The sequence below is a fragment of the Symphalangus syndactylus genome, chromosome 8 (genome assembly GCF_028878055.3).
Source record: "Symphalangus syndactylus isolate Jambi chromosome 8, NHGRI_mSymSyn1-v2.1_pri, whole genome shotgun sequence".
Classification (NCBI taxonomy): domain Eukaryota; kingdom Metazoa; phylum Chordata; class Mammalia; order Primates; family Hylobatidae; genus Symphalangus; species Symphalangus syndactylus.
Genome location: NC_072430.2, coordinates 89,592,400 through 89,618,769, shown reverse-complemented (window position 1 = coordinate 89,618,769; position 26,370 = coordinate 89,592,400). Strand labels below are relative to the sequence as shown.

The following is a 26,370-nucleotide window of genomic DNA, read 5'->3' as shown; positions in this document are numbered from 1 at the left end:
AGAAACTCTGGAAATAGAAGATAAGGTCTCAAATCAAGATAACAATAAATGATATATGGACAAGGCAGATAAATTAGAGAACTAGTTGGAACATAACATTTTTCAGAAATATCTTATTACATGCAAAGACAGTAAAAGGTGTGACATTAATGATGTCTGCATTCTTAGCTTGGGTGACTGAATGATGCTATTGCTATCGTTAGGGAAATTTGAAGACACTGGTAATAGTAATGTCTACTGCATGGTCACAAGATGGTAAGGAAAACATAACCAATCATAATTTTAAAAGTAATTTATTCAGTTAAATGAATTATTCATTTAAATTAATAATCACGGACACAGATACAACTTGTTTCATGTGAAATCTACTAGAAATTGATGCCATTATATGTCTCACTTGATTTACAAATAGGTTAGAATGATTTTAGCAAAATGGAAAGGCTTGTGGGGCAAATTCTCTCAGTTCATTACTTAACAGTACTACCTATCAGCCTTTTCTAGGTTGGCAAAGCACGTCTCCAAAATCAGAAGCTAAAATTTCCAGCTACTCACTCTCTAATTGTCTCTTTCTTCAAAGTTAGTCATGAGATTTTGGGCAATGAAAAATAATGATCCTCTGAGTTGGGTAAGGGAGACTACTGGTTAAGATTTTCCTCTCAGATAAAAACAGACACCTGAGAACTCTCTCATCAGTTTGCTATACCCTTCTTTCACTCCTTTGTACATTATTATATAAGGACATTATTTTCTAGCTTTTTTAGCCCTTTACAGTTCATGAGTAAAGATATGAACACTATTATATTGGTGGCAAAACAAAAAGAAGAGAAGAACTCTGTCCTTGAGAGTATCATTGAGCCTCTAATCTAATCTCTTAAATGCTTCCTGCAGACTTGTAGATACATAGGCTAACTCAAGGTCATCCTTGTTTAAGCCATTGCAAATCAGGCACCCTTTCAACTTTTTGCTGAAAGTATTCTAGTTGATACAGCAAGTAAACATAACACCAAAGAGTCTTAACTCAGTGTAGTACAAAGAAAAAAATTAATGATTTCTAAATGTTACATTCAACCCTAATGTGTTGAATCTCTATTTAATATCCTTTAGAAGTATCTAAGGCAGATTGATAGTTCTGCTGTCTGTTGTAAAGTTCAGTTGAGTTTAGCATAAAACTTCCATTTTCTATTTACTTTACACCTACTCATCTCATTCTACCCTCATCTCCCTCACCTACCAGTCCAAATACAGTTCAGACTTTGAGAAGTACTAGTGATGGGGAGTTAGGTGAAATAGACCGATCTTTCAGTCTTTTTCTCTTTCCAACAGTTTGGAGGTGGGGCCTGGAAGAGGAACTTTATTAAGGAGCAAAGATATTTTTCCTTAGCTGGGTTTGTAAATGTGACCCTGCTGCATTCATTTATGCTATCATCTCTCTGTTAATAACCTTTAGGGAGTAAGAATGTTTTTTTCAGGGTGCCTTAAGGGGCTTCACTCCACTGCAAGGAAGGCAGCTTTGCCAACAGCAATTTTTGGGTGTAAAATAAAAATATATGTGGACTTAGATAAACAGAGTTTAATCAGAAAGACCATTACAATAGGGAGAACCATTTGAACTCAGGGGAAGAGGAGGTATCTCAAAATCAAACAGAAAAATACTTTCTTTATAAGAAAGCATAAGCAATAAATAAGAAGTCAGGCAAAGAAGGGGAAATGATCGGTGGGATCTGACAGGAAAAGTCTCCAGCTCTCATCAATCAGTTCTCAGGACAGCTGATTAGGTGATATGTTCTGCTTTTTAGTGCATGTTCAAGTTTGGGGCAAGCGGAGTTAGGAGTTCTGTAGGGACAGAGAAACCTGATTCTAAAGTTTGGTTAAGAGAAATCAGAGGGTAGGAAATGAGTGACCTTGAGCACTTGGTCAGGTGAGATTGTGGTGAGGCACATGGAACTAGTGGTTTGGTTAGCGCTTTACCACTTTATGACCTTTGTCTGAAGTAATTATAAATAATCTATTTTACTCATAACACTGACTCATTTAGGACAACATATTACATATTTATCCGAGATTTAGCAAGGTTGCTCATGCCTGGCTACCAACTACTCTGCCTACTTGATTCAAAGAAACATACAATCTTGCCAAAGCAGATTCTGGAAATAAACTCAGACTCACTGAAGCCCTTGACCTCCAACCTGCCATTTCCGCTCAAATCATCCTTTCCCTAATCTAATACGAACATGGCTGGACAGTAATTTTGCTTCATAAGTAGGCACACATGTAACTCAAGAACAGCAAAACTATACACCCTTATCATCAATTCCTCCAATTTTTTTTTGTATGTGTGCGTGTCTGAGACTTTTTTGTTTGTTTGCTTGTTTGGCACCCTACTCGTTTGAAGAACTCCAAATGTTCTTCTCTCCTTCTTTCTCTAGAATTCTATGCACACAACAGTAGAAGGATGTATGAAGATGGAGAGAGGCATTTCTGGATAACAGAGTTGGCCTAACTGCTTCTTACCCATTCAGGAGGTCTGGCTGTCAATTTCTTTAACCTTTTTTTGATATATATAACGTTTAGATGCTAGTTTTCTACCCATATTAGTAGAAAAATATGATTCAAAATTATATGGAAATATAATTGTTAGAGAATGATTTTTTCAAATTATTTTAGTACTATTTTTGAGAATATATAATGAATTGAAATTTTAAAATTTAATTAGTAACAATGGAAAATCAGCATTAAATATATTCAATTAATTCTTATGCTAATTATTTAAATTAGAACATTGTTCTGCAAAAGGATGGGCTTCATATTAAAAGAAAAAAAGAAAAGCCAATGAAAATAATCATTTTTTATGTATGTGATTGTGTGTGTGTGTGTGTGTGTGTGTGAAAGAGAAAGTGTGTTTGTACTTAAGGAAAATCAATTCATCATAATGATTGAGCTATGCATATATCCAAGTATCATCATTTTTACTGCAGGCTTAAAAAGAAATATTAATTTAGTTACTAGTACTAACGTAATCACAATATGATGTTCGATTGTTAAAACACAATCAATGTTTGCAACCCATGACTGCAATTGCTTTAAAAAATGAATAAGCAATTGACATAATGTTATAATGGATGTTAATTGTAACTCTCTGATTATATGTTATTTTCCTGACAGGCTTGAACAACAAACCAAACTTCAAATAGGCAGGATAAGTTAAGAAGAAAGCAAAGCAAATAGTATCTTCAAGGGCTGTCATTGTCAGCCATTAGCAGGAGATAACCAGCTGCTAAATAAACCCAAATGCCTCCTTATATTCTTCAGGAACCCACTGGGGAAGGAGTGCAACAAACTATTCAAGAAGCAAAGAGCAGACTCAGCACCAGCAACTGAGTGAGGCAACTTATCAGGTAACTATGAACATCCTGAGTGGTATAAATTTACAAAAGATTTCTAAATTTATAATGGTGAATAGAAAAGATGCCAGTGGCCAAATCCAATCCAATTAGGATAAAAACACTTTTCCTCCTTAACTGCCAGCTTTTGTAGGAAAAATTGCTTCTTCTAGAACCCAGTCAATTTAAAAATGTCTACTAGCTGAGTTTGCCCCGCAGGAGGCTAAAGGGCCTATTATGCTGACAGATGCTCCCTGCTTTAAGTTGGTACAGAATTTAGATGACTTTTATTTTCTGCTTATACCCATTTAAATTGAATTAATATGAAAAAGTAAAACCAAAATTTTGCCATTTAAAACTTTTACCTTTTTAGCAATATATTAAATGATTGCAGATATCACTGGTAATCTATATTTGTGTTAAGATGTGAAGTTATATTTTTAAAGTTTTATATTTATAAATTTTAAGAAAAAAGTTAACAGTTAACGTGTTACAAATTTCTATTTTGCACAGTTATGACAAATATATCACTTTTGCATTATTGGTATGACTATCAGATTAAGTGGATGCACAGGTATAATTACATTCAGCTAATCTGTGAGGAAAAATAATTTTACTTATTTAGTTCATTAATTCTTGTTTAGACATTGAGTGGTGGAGTCAGGACTATTTTCCCAGATGATTTTTCTACTAGTTCAGAGTTCATTATATGAAGTTCTACAGTCATTCCATAAATTCAAGTGAAAGTTTATTCATTAAGTTAAATATTCATAAATGAAATAAAATATAAAAAGTGGAGCGATTATTCATTATCTATGTACAAATTTTAGCCTTTTATTTTTTTGAAAAGAAAAAGCTTTGGACCTCTTCTAAGTAATTGAAACAAAATCTTTAATTTAGTTTGTTCTTTGTCTATGTATTATTTAACTCTCTGTATTACTTTGCTAGGGATGTTATCACAAAGTACCACAGATTAGGTGGCTGAGTGGAAGAATATTATTGCCTCCCAGTTCTGAATGCTGGAAGTTCATCATCAATGTGTTGACAGGGATGGTTCTTTCCCAGGGTTGTGAGGAAGGTATCTGTTCCAGGCCTCTCTCCCTGGCCAGAAGATGATGTTCTCTCTATGTCTCTTCATATCATCTGCCTTCCATGTTGTTGTGTCCACCATTTTTTCCTTTTCATAAGAACATCAGTAATATTGGACTGGGGCCTACCCTAATGATCTTGCTTTAACTTTAATTTCCCCTGTAAAGACCCTATCTCTATGTAAGGTCACATTCCGAAGTACAAGGGATGAGGACTCCAACATATGAATTTGGAGAGATAAAATTCATGCCAAAACACCCTCCATATTCTTTCTCACTTTCTGTAGATGATCTGGCCTTCTACTTTGCTAAAATAATGAAGGCATAAAGAGAGAAATGTCTTAACTCTATCGTCCATTCCCTCAAATACCATATTTTCCTTTTTTTTTCCTAGCACAGTGATAAGTTGTCCCTACTCTTACTAAAAGCCAACTTCACAGGAACCTTGATTCCATCACTTAACTATATTTTGTATTTTCAATCTTCAAAATTTCCTTTAAAAACTTTACATATTTTAATATTTTCTTTCTTAGTTGTATTAAAAGTTCGTAATCTCAAGTTCCTCCGAAGGTGTTATCCTATTATTTCTGCCATTCACAATAGCTGAGCTCCTAAAAGTAAGGTCTGTGCTCAGCAATCCACTTAATTGTCTCCCTTCTGCTTTATCCCTCAGTCACTGCCATTCCCTGCCCTCACTGTTTTGCCAAAACTACTCTAAACAGAGCCAGGCATAACCAAAAAAACATTAAATTTAATTTTTATTTCTCTTCTCACATTGTCTCCTGTGATATTTTCTATTACAGTATTGATCACTCTTTATTACACTATTGATTACTCTTTGCTTGAACTTTCTTCTCTATCTTCTAATTTTGTCTCTTATGGCCATTTATGTCTCATAATTGTATTCCTCTAATCATCCCCAAATGATGGTTGTCACCCCATCCCCTTGGCCTTGTGTTATTTTCATGCTAAACAGACTTTTAATTCAACTTAATTCAAGCACTTGTTTTAAGTTCCACCTATGATAGTCTCATTTGTAAATTGATATAATCAAATTCGACAGGCTCATTCTAGACCTCTGCATTTGGGGTTCTAGGGGTTTCTAAAAATCAACATTAAAATAACCTAATCATTTTTCATGCTCCTGTCCATTTTTTAAATTTTTTTCCTCAAACATGTGTCTAACCACATACTTTCAGTATGCTTCTTATAGCCTTATAGCCTCTGAGATAAAACAAACCTAAGCTATTTAATATTTTTCTAAATTTCATAGCAGTTATTGAGATATAACCCTTTGTACTGATCCTACGACAAGGATTATCTACATTTACCACTTCAAAGCCATATGTATAGAATTGCTACTGGCCTTTTGATGGAATCCATAAAAATCAGAGACCAGATAAAGTGCATTTTGGATCATGATTTTCCAAATCATAGGGATATGGAAAATAGTCCTCATGTTCTGAGTCTACTTGTGTGTGGGGACCAAGGGAACAGTTGAGTCATGAGACTCTGGTTTAGGTGGGGTCAGTTGATTACCATGATGCAAAAACCTGAAGAACATCTTAAAAGACCAATCTTAGTTTCTATGATAGTGATGTAATCAAATTCACAGGCTCTATAGGAGCAACTGGGGAAGTAAAAAAATCTTGTGACTCTGGCCACATGTCTCCTAAGCAGTAAGGAATTATATAAACTATGCCTATCTTGTAGTAGAATTCAGGCCCTTCCCATCATCCTAATGTTATGATCTTCCATTAGTTTTACAAAGGCAATTATCAGTCCCTGAGTAAAGAGTGGCTTATTTTGTGGGAGGAAATATTATCTTCCTTGCTTCAAAGTCAAATTATAAACTAAATTCCTCCCATGGTTAGCTTGGCCTATGCCAAGGAATTAGTGACGACAACCTTCCTCTGAGGCTAGAAGCAAGATGGAGTAAGCCATGCCTAATTTCTCTCACTGCATAATCTTTGCAAAGGTGGTTTCAATATCAGAATTATTTAAATATACTTAATTTTGAATTATGTTAGTTTACATCTAATATTATTTGAAGAAAATCTTGGAATAACATGCATTAATTATGAATATGTAGTGAAACCCACTAAGAGAAGTAGTACTAATGAACTTCAGACAGATAAGACTGTCTTGTGAAAATACACTTTTTTCTGCCTCCAAAATAATTAGAATACATACCCAATATTCTACTTTGTAAATAACTGTCAAGAATTTTTCAACCTGGAACCTTATTTTTTATGGAAAAAATTCTGTATTAAATCTTCCAGTATGCCTATTATTTTTGCTTTTACATAACTGGATTAAATAAAATTAGATATGTAATATTATGGGAGTACCTTTGCATGTAGGAAATATGTATTATCAGTACTTGAATATTTCAATAAAAAACCTTTCCAAATTTGACTAAGAGGATTGGGAAAGCCACCATATAGGCACAACCTGCTAACTTTGATAGTAGATTGATAAAAACACATTGCATAGCTAAAGAAACAGTGTTTTAATCAGTTATGTGAGATAATTTCAAAAAGAGTTTCACCCACAGAATTTTTAACAGTATTATGGAGGCTAAAACCACACCATCTTGGATGCTAATCAGCCATATTAAATTCTGATTAACTCCAGTTCCAGGAATGCTTCTAAGGTTTTTACTGTTGCTACTGTTTCTTGTGTAAGAGCACTTACTTAAATCCTGCCCTTAGGTCAGAATAACCTTGACTATAAACCCTGCCCTTAGGCAGATTCATGTCACATTTTTGCCTATCCCTGAGTGGGAAACTTCAATTGTACCATACATTTTTTACTTATGGTGTGTAAGCCCTGCCTCTGAAGGGCAACAGCATGGGGATCCACCATCTTGCCTCACGACTGCCTGAGACATGGCCTTTGCTCCTAAGTCCCTATGAAATGTTTCTGTTAGAAGCAAATGCTTGTTCCTTGGTGCCAAAGAGAAGAACTAGCACTCTGATGAAAAATTTTCTCAACAAGACAATTTTACTTTCTGCAGAAAGGGTGTTTCTCAGAAGCCTGATTGTCACGAAAGCACACTGAACAAAGAAAAACAGAGGTTTTCTTTTTTTATCCCTGATGCATTGGGTCCTTACTGCTGTGTCCTATTTCCATTGGCTGGAGCTGGACCACACAATCTAGACTGATCCCGACTGGCTAAAAACTTAAAACTTTCCTAAATAAGTAAATACGCAAAGGAGAACAAAGAAATGAAGGGGGCTATTTACGGGAAACTAGAAGAATAATAACATTTCAAATAAGGAAGAGGCATGGGCTGTAAGCCAGGAAATGCCTGGGCATGTTCGGACATGTCTGAGCAGGCTATAGGCAAGAACAAATAACTTGGTTAAAGTACAAGGACATAGAATATACTTATTCCCTTACTATATTTAACAGCTACATAGGGCTTGACAAAGAGTTATTAGCAAAAAGCAAGGAAGCTTGAAGGAAGTTAGTTTTTAAGAGAAACTATTATTTCTAACACTTATTGTTTACTCTTTAACAAAAAGGGAAACTTGGAAGAGGAACTTTTTACTTTTCACATTTCTTTCTGAGAAACTGAATTTGCCAGCCTCTTTCTTCAGTCCCCCAGCTTTCTTGAACTTTGAGGGTAGGTTTGCACAGATCTGCTCACCCCAGAACAAGTACCCATCCAAGCAATGACCAGGGGAGATGAGATTTGAGGTAACAGCCTTCAAGTACGCTGGTCCAGTTATCTAAACCAACGAGGTTGGTATCTGTACTGATACCATCAAACATATATCGATTTAGTTTGGTTTACTACTGTTCTTTGTCTTTATAAAAGTTTATGAATTGGATTTTCATGTTATCTAGGTTTAGAAAATAATTTCGCTGACCACAACATGAAGAGTATTCTGATAAATATGAGTTATGTTTATTATTTAACATAAAAAATTAGCACATCCATTTATACTAACAGCCTTGTGCGTTTTTATTATATGTTTCTAGGCTGACAGGTCTCACAAGTTCAGGATTCTGAGTGTGCAAGCTAGAGAAACAAAAATCTGTATTGTGATAATTCAATAAAATAATGAATTTTAATTTTTGAGACCTCCTGACAAACAGCCTACTCGGTGGACCTCAGGTTAAGAAAGCGTTCTTTCCCTTTTTAATTTTTTAAATTAATTTTTTAAGAAAAATACTAGAACACTCCAATAATTTACAAACTGCTGAAAGTTCTACTTTTCATGGAAAGCACTTCCTCTATACTCTGTATTTTGAAATACTTAACTCTGATTTAATATTTTTGTATAGATAATACTATTACAGTTTTCTTAAAATAAATCAACCAACAAAATAGGGCAAAAAAGGAACCAGAGAAGCTTGACCATTCTATGACATTACTTTATTTTGTGCTTTTATGAATTCACAATATTGTATTTCTCTTGAGCTGATGGTATTAAATAATGCATTGCCTTTTAAGAGCACCTTAAGATATTTTCTAAACAATTTTTTGAAGTGTCTTCTAATTAGGAAAAAATTATATTGTAGATATTTCCCCTTCAAGAAACACAAGAAACACTGAATTAGGTTACATAACACATTGTTCTCCAATCTCCATAATGTATTCAAACCTAAGAATTAACTTATATTTACAATAATGTAAGCTAACAACATATGTGTATAATAAAGTAAAATGATCTGAAATGATAATATTTCCTAAATAAACTATAACATGCATGTATATATTGGAGTTCTCATTGTTATCAAGGATTGAATTCACATATAAATTTTTTTTATTGCAACATTTTCTTTTTATGTATTTATTTTGAGACAGAATCTTGCTTTGTTGCCCAGGCTGGAATACAGTACTGTGATCTCTGCTCACTACGGCCTCAACATCCTTGGCTCAAGCAATCCTCCTGCCTCAGACTCCTAAGTAGCTGAGACCACAGGTGTGAGCCCCACACCCAGCTAATTTTCAGATTTTTTGTAGAGATGAGGTGTTGCTATGTTGCCCAGTCTGGTTCAAACTCCTGGGCTCAAACTGTCCTCACCTTGGCCTTCCAAAGTGATGAGATAACAGGCATGTGCTGCCACCCCGGCCTTATTTATTAATTGAAAGTCTATTTCTTGAATTATGTATTGATCAATCTAATAATCTATTTAGAGCTTTCAAGCAGCATAACTGGCTGAATTAGACAAAACAATGATGTAATATATTAGTTTAATTGTGTCTATTTAGTCTATTAAAGTTTAAAAGAGTGGAAGGCCGGGTGCAGTGGCTCATGCTGTAATCTTAACTTTGGGAGACTGAGGCAGGAGAATTGCTTGACAACAAGAGTTCAAGAACCAGCCTTGGGCAAAAAGCAAGACACTGTGTCTACAAAAAAATGTTACAAACTATAAAAAATAAAAATAAAATTAAAGAGTACAATTGTAATAAATTAGTATTTGGTGTCCTCTTATGGAAAATTTTCATAATAGTATCGAAATCATCTTCATAATACCATCAAAATAATCTATTCATCCTGCCATAATGCTTGTCAAAAATTCTATAGATTTGTAGACAACAATTTGTTTTATGTTAGATACATATTCTTGCTCAGAACTAGTGACTGTGTCACAGGAAACCTCTGGTTGGCAGTGGCTCTGTTTGAGGTTTGCTCTTGCCTGGTGGGCTTGTTCTACCCACTCAGCCAGGCAGGCTGTGCTCAGCTCACGCTATCGCCCAGCTCCCACACCTGCCAAGGTTGAGCCAGGCACTCATCAGCGAGTGATGTGTAAGCGAGCAAGTCAGCATGGGGTCTGGCCACTATACATAGCCAGGCACACCGGCTGCTGTGTGGAGGGGTGGGCAGCTCCAGGTGCCAGCACAGGCTCTGGTTCCATGTAAGACTGTGCTTGATCAGAGGTACCACAAGTGGCTTTCGTTGCCAGCACCAGCATCTGGACGAGGGGTGTCCAAAAACACGAAGATGTCAGGAACTGCAGACTCCCAAAGTGGGTGTTAGAGTGTGTCACAGCCCTAGATCGGGAGCCCCTGGGTCTGGGCTCCCAGAAGGGCCACAGCTCTTCTCTCCCTCTCATCACCAGCAGTGTGGTGAGCAGCGGTGGGTGGGAGTGTTTCGTGGAGATGTGTTTTAGTCCGTTTGTGTTACAACTCTTAGTCCTGCCACCCTGCTACAGCCAGTGGCTCGTGGGCTGGCCTGACCCTATCAGTGCTTCTTGTCTTGTGGGCAGCCACCCAATGCTGACGGAGGGCAGAAGGGCTATAATGTTACAGCTCTGGCTCAGGGAATCCTGAGGTCTGGGCCCTCAGAAGGGTCGCCAGGCTTCACTTCCACAGTCTGAGAGCATGTCACTGTCTGCAGATTGGAGAGCCCACCAGGAGCGTTACAGGCTCTTTAGCTCCCGTTTGCAGCTTGAGAAGCCAGCTAGGAAAGTGTTTCAGCGATGTGCCATCAGGAAGCTGTTTCAGCTCCTTTCCCACCTGCCATTCAGCAGACCCTGAGTTTTTGTCCTGTGTCCAGGAAGAATGAGGTTACATGGACAATTGAAGGGTGAGCAGGTCAAAGAAGAGCTTTATTGGGCAACTGAACAGCTCTCAGTGGAGAGGAGACCCAAAACAGGTAGCTCCTATTTACAAGCAGGTAGTCCCAAGGAGTGTCTGAGTCTGGCTCAGTCTGGGGGGTTTTATGGGCTCAGAATGGAGTCAGTGTGTGCTGACTGGTCCATAGGCAGGAGGAACTGCATGATGATTGGTCCTTGGATGGGCCCGGAAAAAGCATCACTTGACTGGCTGAAAGGCGTCAAAGAAGTTCTCACTCTGGGTCATGACTTCACCCAAACTGGCAGTCCCACACCCAGGCTTCAGCCCATCCCTAGTATGAAGGTGGGGTTTCACCAGGGACCTGCCCCTTCCTGCCTAGGAACCTGTCTGCCTCCAGCTGCGGTCAACATGCCTTCCACGGCATCCACGCTGTCTGCACCAAGAGGCAGCTACAGGCCTCTGTGCACCAAGGGACAGCCACAGGCTTCTGCCCAGCCTCCCTCAGGCCCCTGGCCTCCCTCCTGTGCTCCTTGATCCCCAAAGTTTCCTCCTCAGAAACAGATTCAGAAACAGTTTCCAGAGGGGCCTGAGGCAACAGGGGGCTGGCATGTCAGCATGGCCCAAAGCATGCACACACTCGGTCAGGTCATGACAGCACCTGGGCTCAGCTGTTGGGACACATCCACACCTTTGCTCCACCACAGACCGGGTGCCGGGAGCCAGGAGAAGCCAGGGAACAGGAGCCGACGCTTCCAAGCCTGCAGAGGCAGGGTGCTCCTCAGCCCCCTGAGAACACAGGGATGCCCGGGTCTGAAGCCGTTGCAGGGTGGCTGCAGCTGCACCCAGAAGCGCAGCCTCCCACCCACCAACTCACTGGGGCATTGGGGCTCCTACTGGGATCACCTGTTTCCAGCCCTCACCTGCTTCCTTGACTGCACAGCCCCAGCTGTGCCTCCTCCACAGCAGCTGCCGTCCCCACAGTGGTCGAACTGGATAGGCCACTGCTGCCACCACGAATCGTGTAATTTTTATGATTTAAACAATAAGTAGTAAACTTGAGGTTTGAGGTTTGTATTAGGGAATTTTCTTTTTATCTATATCAACAAGAACGCCACTAAAACCCCCACAACATCTACAAGTGTGAAACAACCTGGACAATAAAAACTGAAAAAGATGATAAAAATTGATCAGTGGAAGTCTGCTGTTATCTTTGCAAAACAAGTGTACAATATATGATTTTTGAGTGGATAAAGTTCACATTTTTATTACAAGAAAAAATACGTACTTTCAAATAATAAACATTTTGTTACAAAGTCAGAAATACCTCACAATTACTATGTCTAGTTTTATTTATGTTATTTAACAATATTTCTCGTTAACAAAACGCTAATATTTCAATATCCACTTTTGTTATGACCATTGAAAATTGGTATTTAAATAGCCACTCAGGAATTATATCATATCTATATCACATTTAAATATAATTTTTTCCCTACTGACCTTCTAAAAGATAGCAGAAAATAACAGAAACACACACAACAGAAATATTTGTCATTGAATAATTTCAACCTCTTGAAAGAAAATAATCCACTCTACTAGTTTTTAAATTAGAGTTTCTGACAAAATTCTCTACTGCAATAAATGTTTCAAGCTACCATATTATCCATTAGTTTATCAATATAATAAATTATTTATTAATAAATAAAATGTGACTTGTAAATACCAACCAGTTGCTTTAGCATAAAAAAATTTAAAATAAAATATGAGAAATAATCTATTGCTTTTCTATTCTGGAAAATTATTTTCTTTGGTGATCATCTCATGTTGCAGATGTAGGATTGATTCTATGGGCTTCTGATAGGTGATTTAGAATCCCTTTATATTTTCTAGGACAAGAGTAAATTTTACTACTTGTCCACCTTACACTAGCATCTCATTACTGTAGCTGTCACATGCATATAACATTGAAATTAAACACAATAGTGGCACGCCTGCTGCTGACGGCTGTGCATATCTGTGCAGCATTCATCATGACATCTGCACAATTGCTACCTCATCTAGTCCTCAATTAATGTAATCAGGAAGGTGTACAATTCCCAATGCACAAGTCACTGAGAAGTCTAAGTTTTACCTGTCTTTTCATTGCCTAAACTTAATTATTTGCTCTTCACATATTCAATATATTTGCATAAATTACCATATTTATACACCTCTGTAGTTGCTTTCCTGTCATCTCTCCTAAGGGGGTGAATATAAATGTCTTCTTACTAAAATTGGCTGTGTTTGAAAAAATATATTTTTAATCTAGAATAAATTGATTTCAGCATCCAGTGGTATCCTATACATTATATGTACTTAATAAAAATTTCAGTAACAGGTATCACATGACAAATAATTAAATGATTACTACAAAGATGTATTCTGTAAGCTTTGTATTTATTCAGATTTTCACTGTCTTCTAGTTTCAGTTATCTCTTCACATTACACTTGATCTTAAATCAGGAAGAGTGTTTTATATTTAATATTCTGAAATACCTGGTAATAATTATAAGGCTCATCTTATTCACCTCACTTTTTGAGACAAAAATGCTGGAAACAATCTGTTTAAATCTTTGAAAAATATCTCTCAAATAAATTAATTTAATTTCAAGAATAATTTAATTTTAATCTCACAATTATGAGATTAGCATTATAATAATTTTATGTCTTATTTATGATATCAGTGTATTTTATTTGAGGCAATGCTACATGTGTAAAAGTTGAGCTGCCCAATGCAGATTAATAAATCAAGACTAAAATATAATTGACTTATATCATATGAACATTTTATTGTAATTGTTCTTTTTCAAGTGAAAAAAATTGTCAAAAATTCTACTGCTAAAATTTACTACGTATTCTGATTTGGAGATGAAACAGTTAATTTTTTTTCAGTCTGTAAAATTTTAGTCATAAGATTAAAAAAAAACTTTGTCCATTTTTCTGAATACTAGTAATATCAAATTAATACTGACCAAACAAGCTATTTGCTTACATTCCCTTTCTGTATTCAATTTAGAGAGAGTTATTTGGAGATGAGAAAAGGGAATACGGATATAGCACAAGAGTAATACATTTTTTTAGATATAGTTTGAGTGTTAGAAAAATAAACAACATAATATCTTATTGCTGAATTCAATCCCCTTTTATTCCCAGCCTCTTTTCTAGGTTAAAAGTGAAGGGCAAGGAACTAAGATGAAGGTAAGACAATTGGAAGTAAATAAGAGAACAGGAGAGCAATCTTTGGGAAGTGGAACTAAGACCACTGTAAAAATATCTTATTTTTCTATGAATATTTTCAACCCCAGAAAATGAAGAGAAAAATAAAATAATTGGAAAGTAATAATATTTTACATAATTAAAACATAATAGCATGGTTAAGAGAGATTGAAAGTTGTTTGCAATTTTAAATAAATGAATTACAAAATTTACCTTTGAAAAATTGCAAGCAATTTTTAAAAAGAAAAAAAAGAATACCTTATTTTTAGTATATTATTCTTAAAAAAATAGTAACTTGGTATTAGAGAAAAAGATGGTAAAGAAACAAATTGAATTACCTTAAAATATACCCCAATTATTCCAAATTATGTTTATTTAGATAATTAAAATAAAGCTTACAATTAGTACAAAAATATCTGTTGGGATTTTATATGTAATTTGTTGAATCTATAGATAAGTTAATCAATAACTGACATTTAATGATATTGAAGCCTCTCATGCATGAAAACAGTATATCCCTCAATTAACTTAATTCTTCCTTAATTTCTTTCAGCAATGTTTTTTAGTAGTCAATGTACAGGTCTTATACGTGTTTTGTCAGGCTTATCCTTAATTATTTGTTATTATTTGATGCTATGGTGAAGGTATTTTTTAATCTCAATTTTATAATTTGTATTACTTCTGTGTGTGTGTGTGTGTGAGTGTGTATGTGTGTGCACGCACGCCTACGTATCTGTGTAACTATGTATATGCTACTTGGTATTTACCTAAATGAGTGGAAAATTTCCGTACACACAGAATTCTACACACAAATTTTTATATTATTGCTCATGATTGCCAACATTTGGAAGCGATAAAGATGCCCTTTAGTAGGTGAATGGGCAAATAAATTGTACTTCCAGACAATGGAATAGTATTAGACAATAAAAAGAGATGAGCTATTAAGCCATGAAAAGACATGCAAGAAACTTAAATGCATATTACTAAATGAAAACAGACAATCTGAAAAGGCTACATACTCTATGATTCCTACCATATGTCATGCTAGAAAAGGCAGAACTATGGAGATTAGTAGTTGCCAGGGGTTGATGTAGAGGAAACGATAAATAGTTTGATCTCAGAAGATATTTAGGGCAGTGAAACTATCCTGTATAATACTATAATGGTGGATATATGTTACCTTACATTTGTCAAAACCCATATAATATACTGTACCAACAGTGATCCTTAATGTACACAATAAACTTTGAGTGATGTGAGTATGTCATTATAGATTCATTGATTGTAACAAAAGAACTTCTCCTATGCAGGATATTGATAGTGGCGCAGGCTGTACATGTGTGGGGGTCAGAGGGTGTAAGGGACATCTCTGTATTTTTCACTTAATTTTACTGTAACCCTAAAACTGCTCTAAAATTAAAATCTATTTTAATAGATTTTAAAAGGTCATCATTAAACCTAAGGACACCTAGATTTTCTCTTATGTTATCTTCTAGAAATTGTATAGTTTCAAGTTTAATATTTAGGTATATGATCCCTATTGAGAGTTAATTATTGTGAAATATGTAAGATCTGTGTCTAGATTCATTTTTTGCATATAGACATCTAAATGTCCTATTAGCATTTGTTGAAAACAATATTCTTTCTCCATTAAAATGTTTATGCTCCTTTGTCCAAGTCAGTTGGCTATTTGTGTGGGGCTATTTCTAGGCACTCTATTCTGTTATAATAATCTATTTATTTTATCAAAGCCACACTGTTTGGATTACCGTATCTTTATAGAGAGTCTTAAGTTAATGTTACTCCTCTGAGTTTGTTCTTCTTCTTCAATATTGTGCTGGCTATTTTAAGTTTTATATCTTTCTATATAAACTCTAAAATCAGGTTTTCAGCTACCACAATATGACTGATTAGGTTGTGTTGCATCTGTATACCACTTTGAAAAGAATAGACACTTCTTAACAATGTTTAGTCTTCTTATCTGTGAACATAGAATATCTATCTATTTACTTAGATTTTTAAAATTACTTTTATCAGAGGTTTGTAGATTTCCTCATACAGTTCAGGTATATATTTAGTTATATTTATATCTAAATACTCATCATATTTTGGTGTTAATGTACATGGTATTGTATTTTCAACTGAAAATTTCAAGTGGTCATAGCAGGTATATAGAAAAATAATAAATTATTGTATGCTAACAGGTATCCTGCAATGTTTCTAAAATTGTTTATTGGATCTAGTAGGTTTTGTTGTTGATTCTCTGGGACATTCTACATAGACAAACATAACATCTGTAATCAAATACAGTTTTATTTCTTCCTTCACAATCAGTATATATTGTATTTATTTTTATTTTCTTATTGCATTAGCTAGACTTCCAGTATGATGTACATCAGGAGTTGTGAAAGGAGACGCCATTTCCTTGTTCCCATTATTAGAAAGAAAGCATTAAACTTCTCACCATGAGTATGGTGTTAGCGGTAATATTTTTGTTGATGTTCTTTTCAAGTTGAGGAAGTATTTGTCTATTTGTAATTTGTATACATTTTTAAAAATCATTAATGAGTACTGGGTTTTAGAAAATGCTTTCTGTGTATCTATTGATATGACAACATAATTTTTTCTCTTTACCCTGTTGATGTGATGAATTATACTCAGTTTATTGTACTTACCTTTATTGTACTTCATAGATATTACTTTTTTTTTTTTAACAAATTGAAGGTTTGTGGCATTCTGGTGTCAAGCAAGTCTGTCAATACCAATTTCCTGCCACCCCCCCACCCAAAAAAAATGTGCTCATTTTGTGTCTCTGTATAACATTTTGGTAATTCTTGCAATATTTCAAACCTTCTCATTATTATTATCTGTATATCTGTTACAGTGATCTGTGGTCATTGAACTTTCATGTTACCATTTTAATTGTTTTGGGACACTATGAACTATGCCCCTTTAAGACAGCAAACTTAATTGATAAGAATGTGTGCTCTGACTGGTCAACTCCCCAGCCATTCCCCTGTCTCTCTCCCTCTTCTCAGGCCTTCCTATTCTTTGAAAGACAACAATGTTAAATTAGGTCAATTAATTGCCCTATAATGAACTCTAAGTATACAAGTGAAGGAAGGGGATGCATATCTCTCATTTTAAATTGAGAGCTAGAAACAATTTAGCATAAAGAGGAAGACATGCTGAAAGTTAAGACAAACTGCAAGCCAGGCTTCTTGTGCCAAATAGCTAATTTGTGAAGGAAAAGGAAAAGTTCTTGAAGGAAACTAAAATGCTACTCCAGTGAGCACATGATGATAGGAAAGTGAAACAGCCTTATTGTTGATTTGGAGACAGTATTAGTGGTCTGAATGAAAGATAAAACCAGCCACAACACTCCCTTAAGCCAAAGCCTAATTCCGAACAAAAGCCTAACTCTTTTCAACGAAGGCTTATAGAGTGAGGAAGCTGAAGAAAAAAAGTTGAAAGCTAGCAGAGATTAGTTAATGAGTTTGGAAAAAAGGAGCTGTTTCATAAAACAAAAAGTGCAAGGTGAACCAGCAAGTGCTGATGCAGAAACCGCAGCAAGTTGTCCAGAAGATGTAGCTGAGATCATTAATGAAGATGGTTACCCTAAACAACATATTTTCCATGTTGACAAAACAGCTTTATATTGGAAGAAGATATGATCTAAGACTTGCATAGCTAGAGAGGATAAGTCAATGTCTGGCTTCAGAGTTTCAAAGCATAGGCTGACTTTTTTTCTAGTGCCTAAAGCAACTGGTGACTTTAAGTTTAATCCAAAGCTTACTTACCATTCTGAAAATCCTAAGACCCCTAGCAATGATGCTAAATCTACTTTGCCTGTGTGCTATAAATGGAAAAACAAACAAAGCACATCTGTTTGCAGCATGGTTTACTAAATATTTTAAGCCCACTGTCAAGACCTACTGCTCAGAAAAAAAAAAAAAAAATTCGCTTCAAAATATTACTACTCGCTGACAATGCACCTGATCACCCAAAAGCACCAATGGAGAGGTACAAAGAGATTCATGTTGTTTTCATACCTGCTAACAAAACATCCATTCTACAGTCCATGGACCAAAAAATAATTTTGAGTTTCAAGTGTTATTATTTGAGAAATGTATTTTTTTTTTTTTTTTTTTTTTTTTTTTTGTATTTTTTAAAGCTGTAGTTGCCATAGATAGTGACTCTTCTGATGAACCTGGGCAAAGTAAATTAAAAACATTCTGGAAAGAAATAATCATTTTAGATGCCATTAAGAACATCTGTGATTAATGGGAGGAGGTAAAAATATCAACATGAATTACAGTTTGGAGGAAGTTGATTCCAGCCCTCATGGATGACTTTCAGTGATTCAAGACTTCACTGCAGGAAGTAACTTCAGATCTGCTGCAAATAGCCAGACAACTAGAATTAAAGTGGATCCGGAAGAAGGGACTGAATTGCTGCAATCTCATGAGAAAATTTGAATGGATGAGGAGTTGCTTTTATACATGGGCAAAGAAAGTGATTTCTTGAGATTGAATCTACCCCGGTGAAGATAATGTGAACATTGTCGAAATACCAACAAAGGATTTTGAATATTCAATAAACTTAGTCGATAAAGCTGTAGTAGGGTTTGAAAGGATTGACTTTAATTTTAAAATAAGTTCTACCATGGATATGCTATCAAACAGCATTGCATGCTACAGATAAATCTTTCATGGAAGAAAGAATCAATTGATGTGGCACATTTCATTGCTGTCTTTCTTTAAGAAATTGCCACAGCTACTCTAGCCTTCAGCAATCACCACCCTAATCAGTTAACAGCCATCAACACAGGCAAGACCCTTCACCAGCAAAATATTATGACTCACTGAAGGCTCAAATGATCAATCACAATTTTTGCAATCATATAATTTTTAATTAAGGTATTACATTGTTTAGACACAATGCTATTGCACACTTAACAGACTATGGTATAGCATAAACAAAACTTTTACATGGACTGGAAAATTTTTAGAAATATGTTACTTGGTATATTGTGATGTTTGCTTTATTTTGGTAGCCTGGAACTAAACTCACATTATTGCTGTTTGCTTGTATTAATTTTTTAGTGTTGAACTAGCCTTGCCAACCTAGAATAAATCTCACTTAGATATGGTGGATTTTTTTTATACATTGTTATATTTGATTTGATGATGTTTTGTTGAGGATTTTTGCATCTGTGTTCAAGAGAGATAGATATTGGTCTACACTTTCTCTTTCTTGTAATTTATTTGCTTAGTTTGGTATTAGGATTTTAGAATGAGTTAAGACAGTTCCTTAAATGTTTGGTAGAACTCACCAATGAGCCCATCTGGGCCTGGTTCTTTCTGTTTTGAAAAGATATAAATTATTTATTTAACTTGTTTAATAGATACAGGACTATTTAGATTGCCTCTCTTTGTGTGACTTTCGGTAGTTTGTGTCTTTCAAGAAATTAAGCTATTTCATACAAGTTATCAAATTTGTAGGCATATGGTTTTCATAAAATTCTTTTATTATCATTTTAATGTTCAGGGAATCAGTAGTGATGACCCTTCTTTCATTTCTGATATTAGTAATTTGTGTCTTTTTGTTGTTTGGTAGCCTTGTTAGAGCTTTGAATTTTACTCATCTTTTCAGAAAAAACAGCTTGATGTTGTTTATTTTCTCTATTGTTTCATAGTCTCAATTTCATTGATTTCTGCCTAATTTTTATTATATATTTTCTTTTGCTTATTTTTTATTTAATTTTCTCTCTTGTTCTAATTTATTATCATGGAAACTTAAATTTTTAAATTTTATATCTCTTTGTTTTCTAGCAGATGCATTCAGTGGTACAAAATTTTCTCTAAGCATTTTTGTACAATACATCCCACACAAAGTTGTGTTATAATTTTCGTTATTTCAAAATATTTATTAATTTTTTGAGACTTATTATTTGAACCATGTGTTACTTAATTATTTTGTTTAATCACCACATATTGGGGATTTTTCAGCTCTATTTCTGTTATTGATTTCTATTTGAATTCTACTGTGGTCTGACAGCATACTGTGTATGATATCTATTAAATTGGTTAAAGTGTGTTTTAATGATTACAATGTGCTCTATTTTAGTGATGTCTCGTGAATTTAAGAGAAATTAATATTCTACTGTTTTTGGCTGAAGTCAGTTAGATCTAGTTGACTCATATTTCTTTTTTTTTCTTTTTCTTTTTTTTTTCTGTGATGGAGTCTTTCTCTGTCGCCCAGGCTGGAGTGCAGTGGTGTGGTCTCCACTCATTGCAACCTCCACCTCCTGGGTTCAAGATATTCTCATGCCTCAGCCTCCTGAGAAGTTGAGATTACAGGCACCTGCCAGGACGCCCAGCTAATTTTTGTATTTTTAGTAGGGAAAGTGTGTCACCATGTTGGCCAGGCTGGTCTGGAACTCCTGACTTCAGGTGATCCATCTGCCTTGGCCTCCCAAAGTGCTAGGATTACAGGCGTGAGCTACTGTGCCCCACCAACTCATGTTTCTGTTCCCCACCAACTCATGTTTCTGTTCAACTCAATTATGTTCTTACTGATTTTCTGCCTGCTGAATCTGTCAGTTGCTGATAGTTGAGTGCTGAAATCTCCAACTATAATAGTAGACATTTCTATTTCTCCTTGCAGCTCTATTAGTTATTGCATCACATATTTTGATGTTCCATTGTTAATCACCTCACGTTAAGGATTTTTGTGTCTTTCTGAATAATTTACCCTTTCATCATTATATAATGCCACTCCCTGATAATTTTCTTTGCTCTGAAGTCTGCTTTGTTTGAGATTAATATAGCTATTCCAGCTTTCTTTTGATTTCTGTTAATATGATATAATTTTCTCTAACCTTTTACTTTATGACATTATATTTAAAGTTTCATATAGATAACATAGAGTTGGGTCTCGTGTTTTTTAATCCCACTGACAGTCTCTTTTTTAACTAGTATATTTAGACCCTTCATACAAAAGCGATTGTTAATATGGTTGGATGAATAAATACCACATTTTTAACTGTTTTCCATATATTGCCCTTGCTTTTTATCCATCCCATGCATTATCATTTTAGACAATGTAGTTTTTCATCCCTAGATATTTTGTGTTTGTATTTGTGTGTATATACACATTTCCCCCACCCCCTACCACCATGTCTCTACCAGGTCCCTTGCCATTTTTATGTCTGGTAATTCTTATTAAATTTTAGACATTTTAAGTTTTCATTGTTGTGTGCTAGATATTTTATATTTCTAAAAGTATTCTTGAACTTTTCAAAACTTGTAAGTTACATGGAATTGGTTTTATTCTATCAGCTCTTGCCTCTAAACTTTGTTTGGAGTTTTGCTTTTGTTGCCTAGGTTGTAGTGCAATGGCGTGATCTCAGCTCACTGCAACCTCCACCTCCCAGGTTTAAACAATTCTCCTGCCTCAGCCTCCCAAGGAGCTGGGATTACAGGTGCCCACTACCACGCTCAGCTAATTTTGTATTTTTAGTAGAGACCGGGTTTCTCCATATTGGTCAGGCTGGTCTCAAACTCCCGACCTCAGGTGATCATCCCGCCTCAACCTCCCAAAGATCTGGGATTACAGGTGTGAGCCACCATGCCCAGCTGCCTGAGGATATATTTCTACAGATACAGTTCCCTTCCTTCCTTCCTTCCTTCCTTCCTTCCTTCCTTCCTTCCTTCCTTCCTTTCTTCCTTCCTTCCTTCATCTTTCCTTCCTTTATTTCTTTTTCTTCCTTCTTTCTTTTTTTTATAATTTTTTTATTTTTAATTTTTATGGGTACATAGTAAGTGTATATATTTCTGAGATACATGAGGTACAATGTGAGATAATCACATCAGAGTAAATGGGGGTATCCATCGCCTCAAGCATTTATCAATTCTTTGTGTTACAAACATTCCAATTATACTCTTTCAGTTACTTTTAAATATACTATAAATTATTGTTGAGTGTAGTCACCACTTTGTGCTATCCTTTCTTTTTGTATTTTGTAAACATGTGGCAGGTTTGTGAGGGCCTTAGCTTGAATTCTGCTAAGTAGATATTTATCTAATGCAATTCTGTTTATTTTAAATATAAATGCATTTCATGTATCATCTTTAATCAGGTATGTTATATAGAAACCCAGCTGTCACTGCTACCAAGGTTGTTTTTGTTGTGTTTCATTTTGTTCTGGCTCCTTTATATAACTTTAACCGGGAACCTTTATTATCACCCAAAATTCCACATTTTTCCCTTTAGCATGAATTCAATGTTCATTACTTCTTGAAGTGTTAAATATTCTCTGATTGGCAGTAAGATTTAACAGCTGATAACTATAATTGGATAGCATATGGATGGGCTGTAACTTTGGCAGCCTTATAAAATGGATCTCTTATTAAAGTCATTTTCTCCCTAGTTCTCTAACCAGTTCAACCTTAGGACATAAAGCCAGATAAGATTCAGAGAATGAAATACAATAGAGATGGTGATGAAATATTTTATTTGCATTATTCTCATGTATGAATGTTTATGTGTTCTAATTCAGAAAATATAATTATCATGTCAGAATTGTTTTTCTAAACCAATTCTATTAGTAATACATAATAAAAATCATCTAGACTCTGCCATATACTCTATGCTACCTTTAATTTCTTGTAATTTGGTACAGTTTAGTCTATTTTATTGGTTAATATGTAAATCTAAAGAAAGGGTATGTGACTATTCTTTATATTATTCTTGCAATATTTTTAAGTTTAAAGTAATTTTGAAATAATAAAATACAAATGAGTGAAAAGGTTAGGCAATTGTTCATATGTTTTTCCCTTAGCACTTCCATAAACACTGTGCTGACATCCAATTCCCAACACCTGCATTCCTTTGTGGAAGACTTTCTCATTCTCTCAAGTCTCACATTGTCCCACTAAACCAGGTTTGAAGCACTATAATTAGCACTCATAGTGATTAGTCTACAATCAATGAGTGACAGAAGATGATTAAAAAATACCCCAACTCTCTTACTACTCAGGTGACTTAGCTCTGAGAGGAGTGTTTTACATTGCACTTCTGAGGTTCCAGTGGGATTCTATTCTAGTAACCTACATTGGTAACTTCCTTGGTAATGTATATCCATTAGTGGCTACTTTCCTTTTCCCTTCAATAATCTCCTTCCAACATTTCATGAGACAATATAAACTACTTACACTGAAATTACAACCAAATCTAACTTAAACAAAGTTTACGAGACCAGTGAATGAGTAATGCTAACACCTGAACAATTCTGCCTCCACTTTTTGAGTTGCCAAGATTCAGGATTTTTTCCCAAAGCTGTTTATGCCAGTTGACTGACTGTTATACGTACATAATTTATTTAAACTTATTTTAAGGCAATAATTATATTAATACAAAAAGTTTCAGATAAAAAGTGAATTGAATGATTTGAAAGGACTTATTAATAAAGTCAATAAATAACATTAGTAAAATAATTTCATGTGAATGGTGTTCCATTTAAGTACCTCCGCATTCATGCTACAAGTGTTCCTTGGGTAAGAGTTCAGATCTGCTCTTAAGACTCCATATGCAATATTTATAGTTTAAGTTAATATTTATTTACTTATATTTTAATATAGCAAATTTCTATTACTATCAACATTAAATAATTTTTTAATTAAATGCTGCACTACTAGGCTCCATTTTGTTATTTTGGTGCCAATAATGAATGTTGCTCACCTATGTTCCTTAAGATATGTAGTTGTATGTACATATATCTCAGAATCCTTGGTAAATGTATAAAATCAGAAAAGAATTTTCAGTACTGTGTTTCAAATTAAAATAAGCTAAAATAAGCTATTAATTGTATGGAAATCTATTTGGAGCCTATTTCTATTGAAGTGTATCATAGAGTAACAAAAATTTCTCAGTATCATTACTGAACTCCTCTAATAGCTACACAGTGAGTTATTCTACTGCTTAATTAAAGTCAATATTTTTTGCTAAACTTATTAATCATTAAAGATAGCATTTTATTAATACTACAATGCTCACAGAGTAATCTAATTGTTTTCAAAAATATTCTGAACAAGTTGCTCAATATCCTAATTAATCATATTGAAGCTCTTTAAATATTTAGGCTTTCAAGACTTTGTTGTATAATCATTTATGTAAATAGTATGTATCTTGGGTATTTTTCAGTGTATTAAGTTTTATTATCTATAAAAAGTATTCAGTTATATTTAATTGGTAAGCAAAAATATAAAAAACACATGATGCTTTAGTTATGACAGAAATTTGGACTAAATGGATTTTTAAAAACTTATATATTATGTACATATCATGATAAGAACTTATATGTTTCTAATTTCAGCCTGAATTACATAAGGAGAGAAAAATAATTTATGACATATAGTTTTCAATAGAATGAAAAACTAATTAGCAACAAAAAAAGTACCCTGAAGGCATAGCTAATAATAATTGGAAAGGGTAGAAATTTGTTTCTTTATTTGTATTATTACTACATTTTAGATTATTACAGAATAAGATGAGCTTATAGTAAGTTTAATTTGTCTTTGAATAAAATATTATTTAGCTCAGTATGTTTAAAACAATATGTCACAAATTTAGAAGTAAGCAATAATCCATTTATAATTATTTCAAATTATTTAAAAATATAAAGTCTATTTCTAAAAATAGGATTTAGGAAATAATAATTCCTGACCTCAGAAACAACATTCAAAATGGAATAGAAATAAATAACGAAAGTTGAATGGTAAATTTGGAAAATTTTCAAAGGTCTATAGATTGATATAAAATTTAATATCAGATCAAGTCAGTTTACTTTTTCTGAAAACAAAATGAGAGCTCATAAAATTTAATGTGACCAGAAATTCAAATATTATTAAACGTGTTAGTATTATAGTCACTCATTCAAAAAATATTACTGAGAATGAATTCTGTACTGAGTTGGTTTTTCTGGGAGGGTTACAGAACAGACAACAAGACAGCCACATTCCTGCCTTCATGAAACATACATGAATATTGGGGATAAAACAAACAAACAGAATGTTTCACAAATGACAGAAACCAGTAACTAGAGATTATTATTCATGATAACAAAAATAATGTTGATGTCTTGATGCTTGTGTTTGATAATAAATGTAGAAGGCTATTTCAGATGTGATGCTCACAGAATGATCTCACTAATAAAAGATTAGAAAATGGAAAAATGAAAAATAATGGAACTTTAATGACATTTACAACTTGATTATATTAAAATATCACATATAAAAATAGGTGGAATGAAATGCAAACAGATTTAAGAAAAAATATTGCATTAAATATTTACATTTAAAAGAGGAATGGGCAAAAATAGATGGTTTTCCACAAATTCAAATACATTTCTGTGAACACCAGTCAGAATGCACACCAAACCAAAGTGTGTGTGTGTGTGTGTGTGCATGTATGTACAGATTCACATATTCACATGTACACATACGCATAGACACACACATCTGGGATTATTGTATTCACATTTGTGAAACCAAAGATGGAAAGAAATTCTTAAAGGAAGCTAGAGAAAAATGACACATTATGTAAAGATCAGTATGAAAGTATATTTTTCCTCAGAAACAATGAAACAAGAATAAAATGGACAATAAGGATGATATTTTTATATGGCTGGAAGAAAATATCTCTGCCAACCAAGATATCAATAGCAGCAAACATAATCCTCAAAAGTAAAGAATAATTAATGACTCTCAGGCAAACAAAAACAGTAATTAATTGCCAGCGGACCTAATCCACAATGTTAAAGAAGATCTTTAGGCAAATGAGAGATACACACACACACGTACACATATGTGTATATACTTTTTCATATCTTTACAGTGCAATAATTAATATTTCAAAAGGAAATAAACATTAATTTTTAATTTTTTAATTATTCTAAAATATAATTAATTGTATAAAGCAAAAATAATAACAATGTATCTTGTCAGGGAGTTGTAAACTAGCAGGCCAGCTAGTAAATATTTTAGTCCTATTGCCTTTGTTGCAACTACTTAACTCTGCTACTGTGTCACACAAACAGCCATAGATAATA

General features: G+C 34.3%; 1 long non-coding RNA gene across 1 annotated transcript in view; it reads left to right on the top strand.

The window, feature by feature from the left end:
* LOC129488145 (uncharacterized) overlaps positions 1-11,804 on the top strand; it is a 521,486-nt gene extending 509,682 nt beyond the window's left edge. Inside the window, exons 13-15 of the long non-coding RNA XR_010122386.1 lie at positions 2,427-2,522; positions 3,163-3,395; positions 11,708-11,804. This is a non-coding gene — a long non-coding RNA (uncharacterized lncRNA). The remainder of the gene's footprint in view (positions 1-2,426; positions 2,523-3,162; positions 3,396-11,707) is intronic.
* The last annotated feature ends 14,566 nt before the right edge of the window (positions 11,805-26,370 follow it).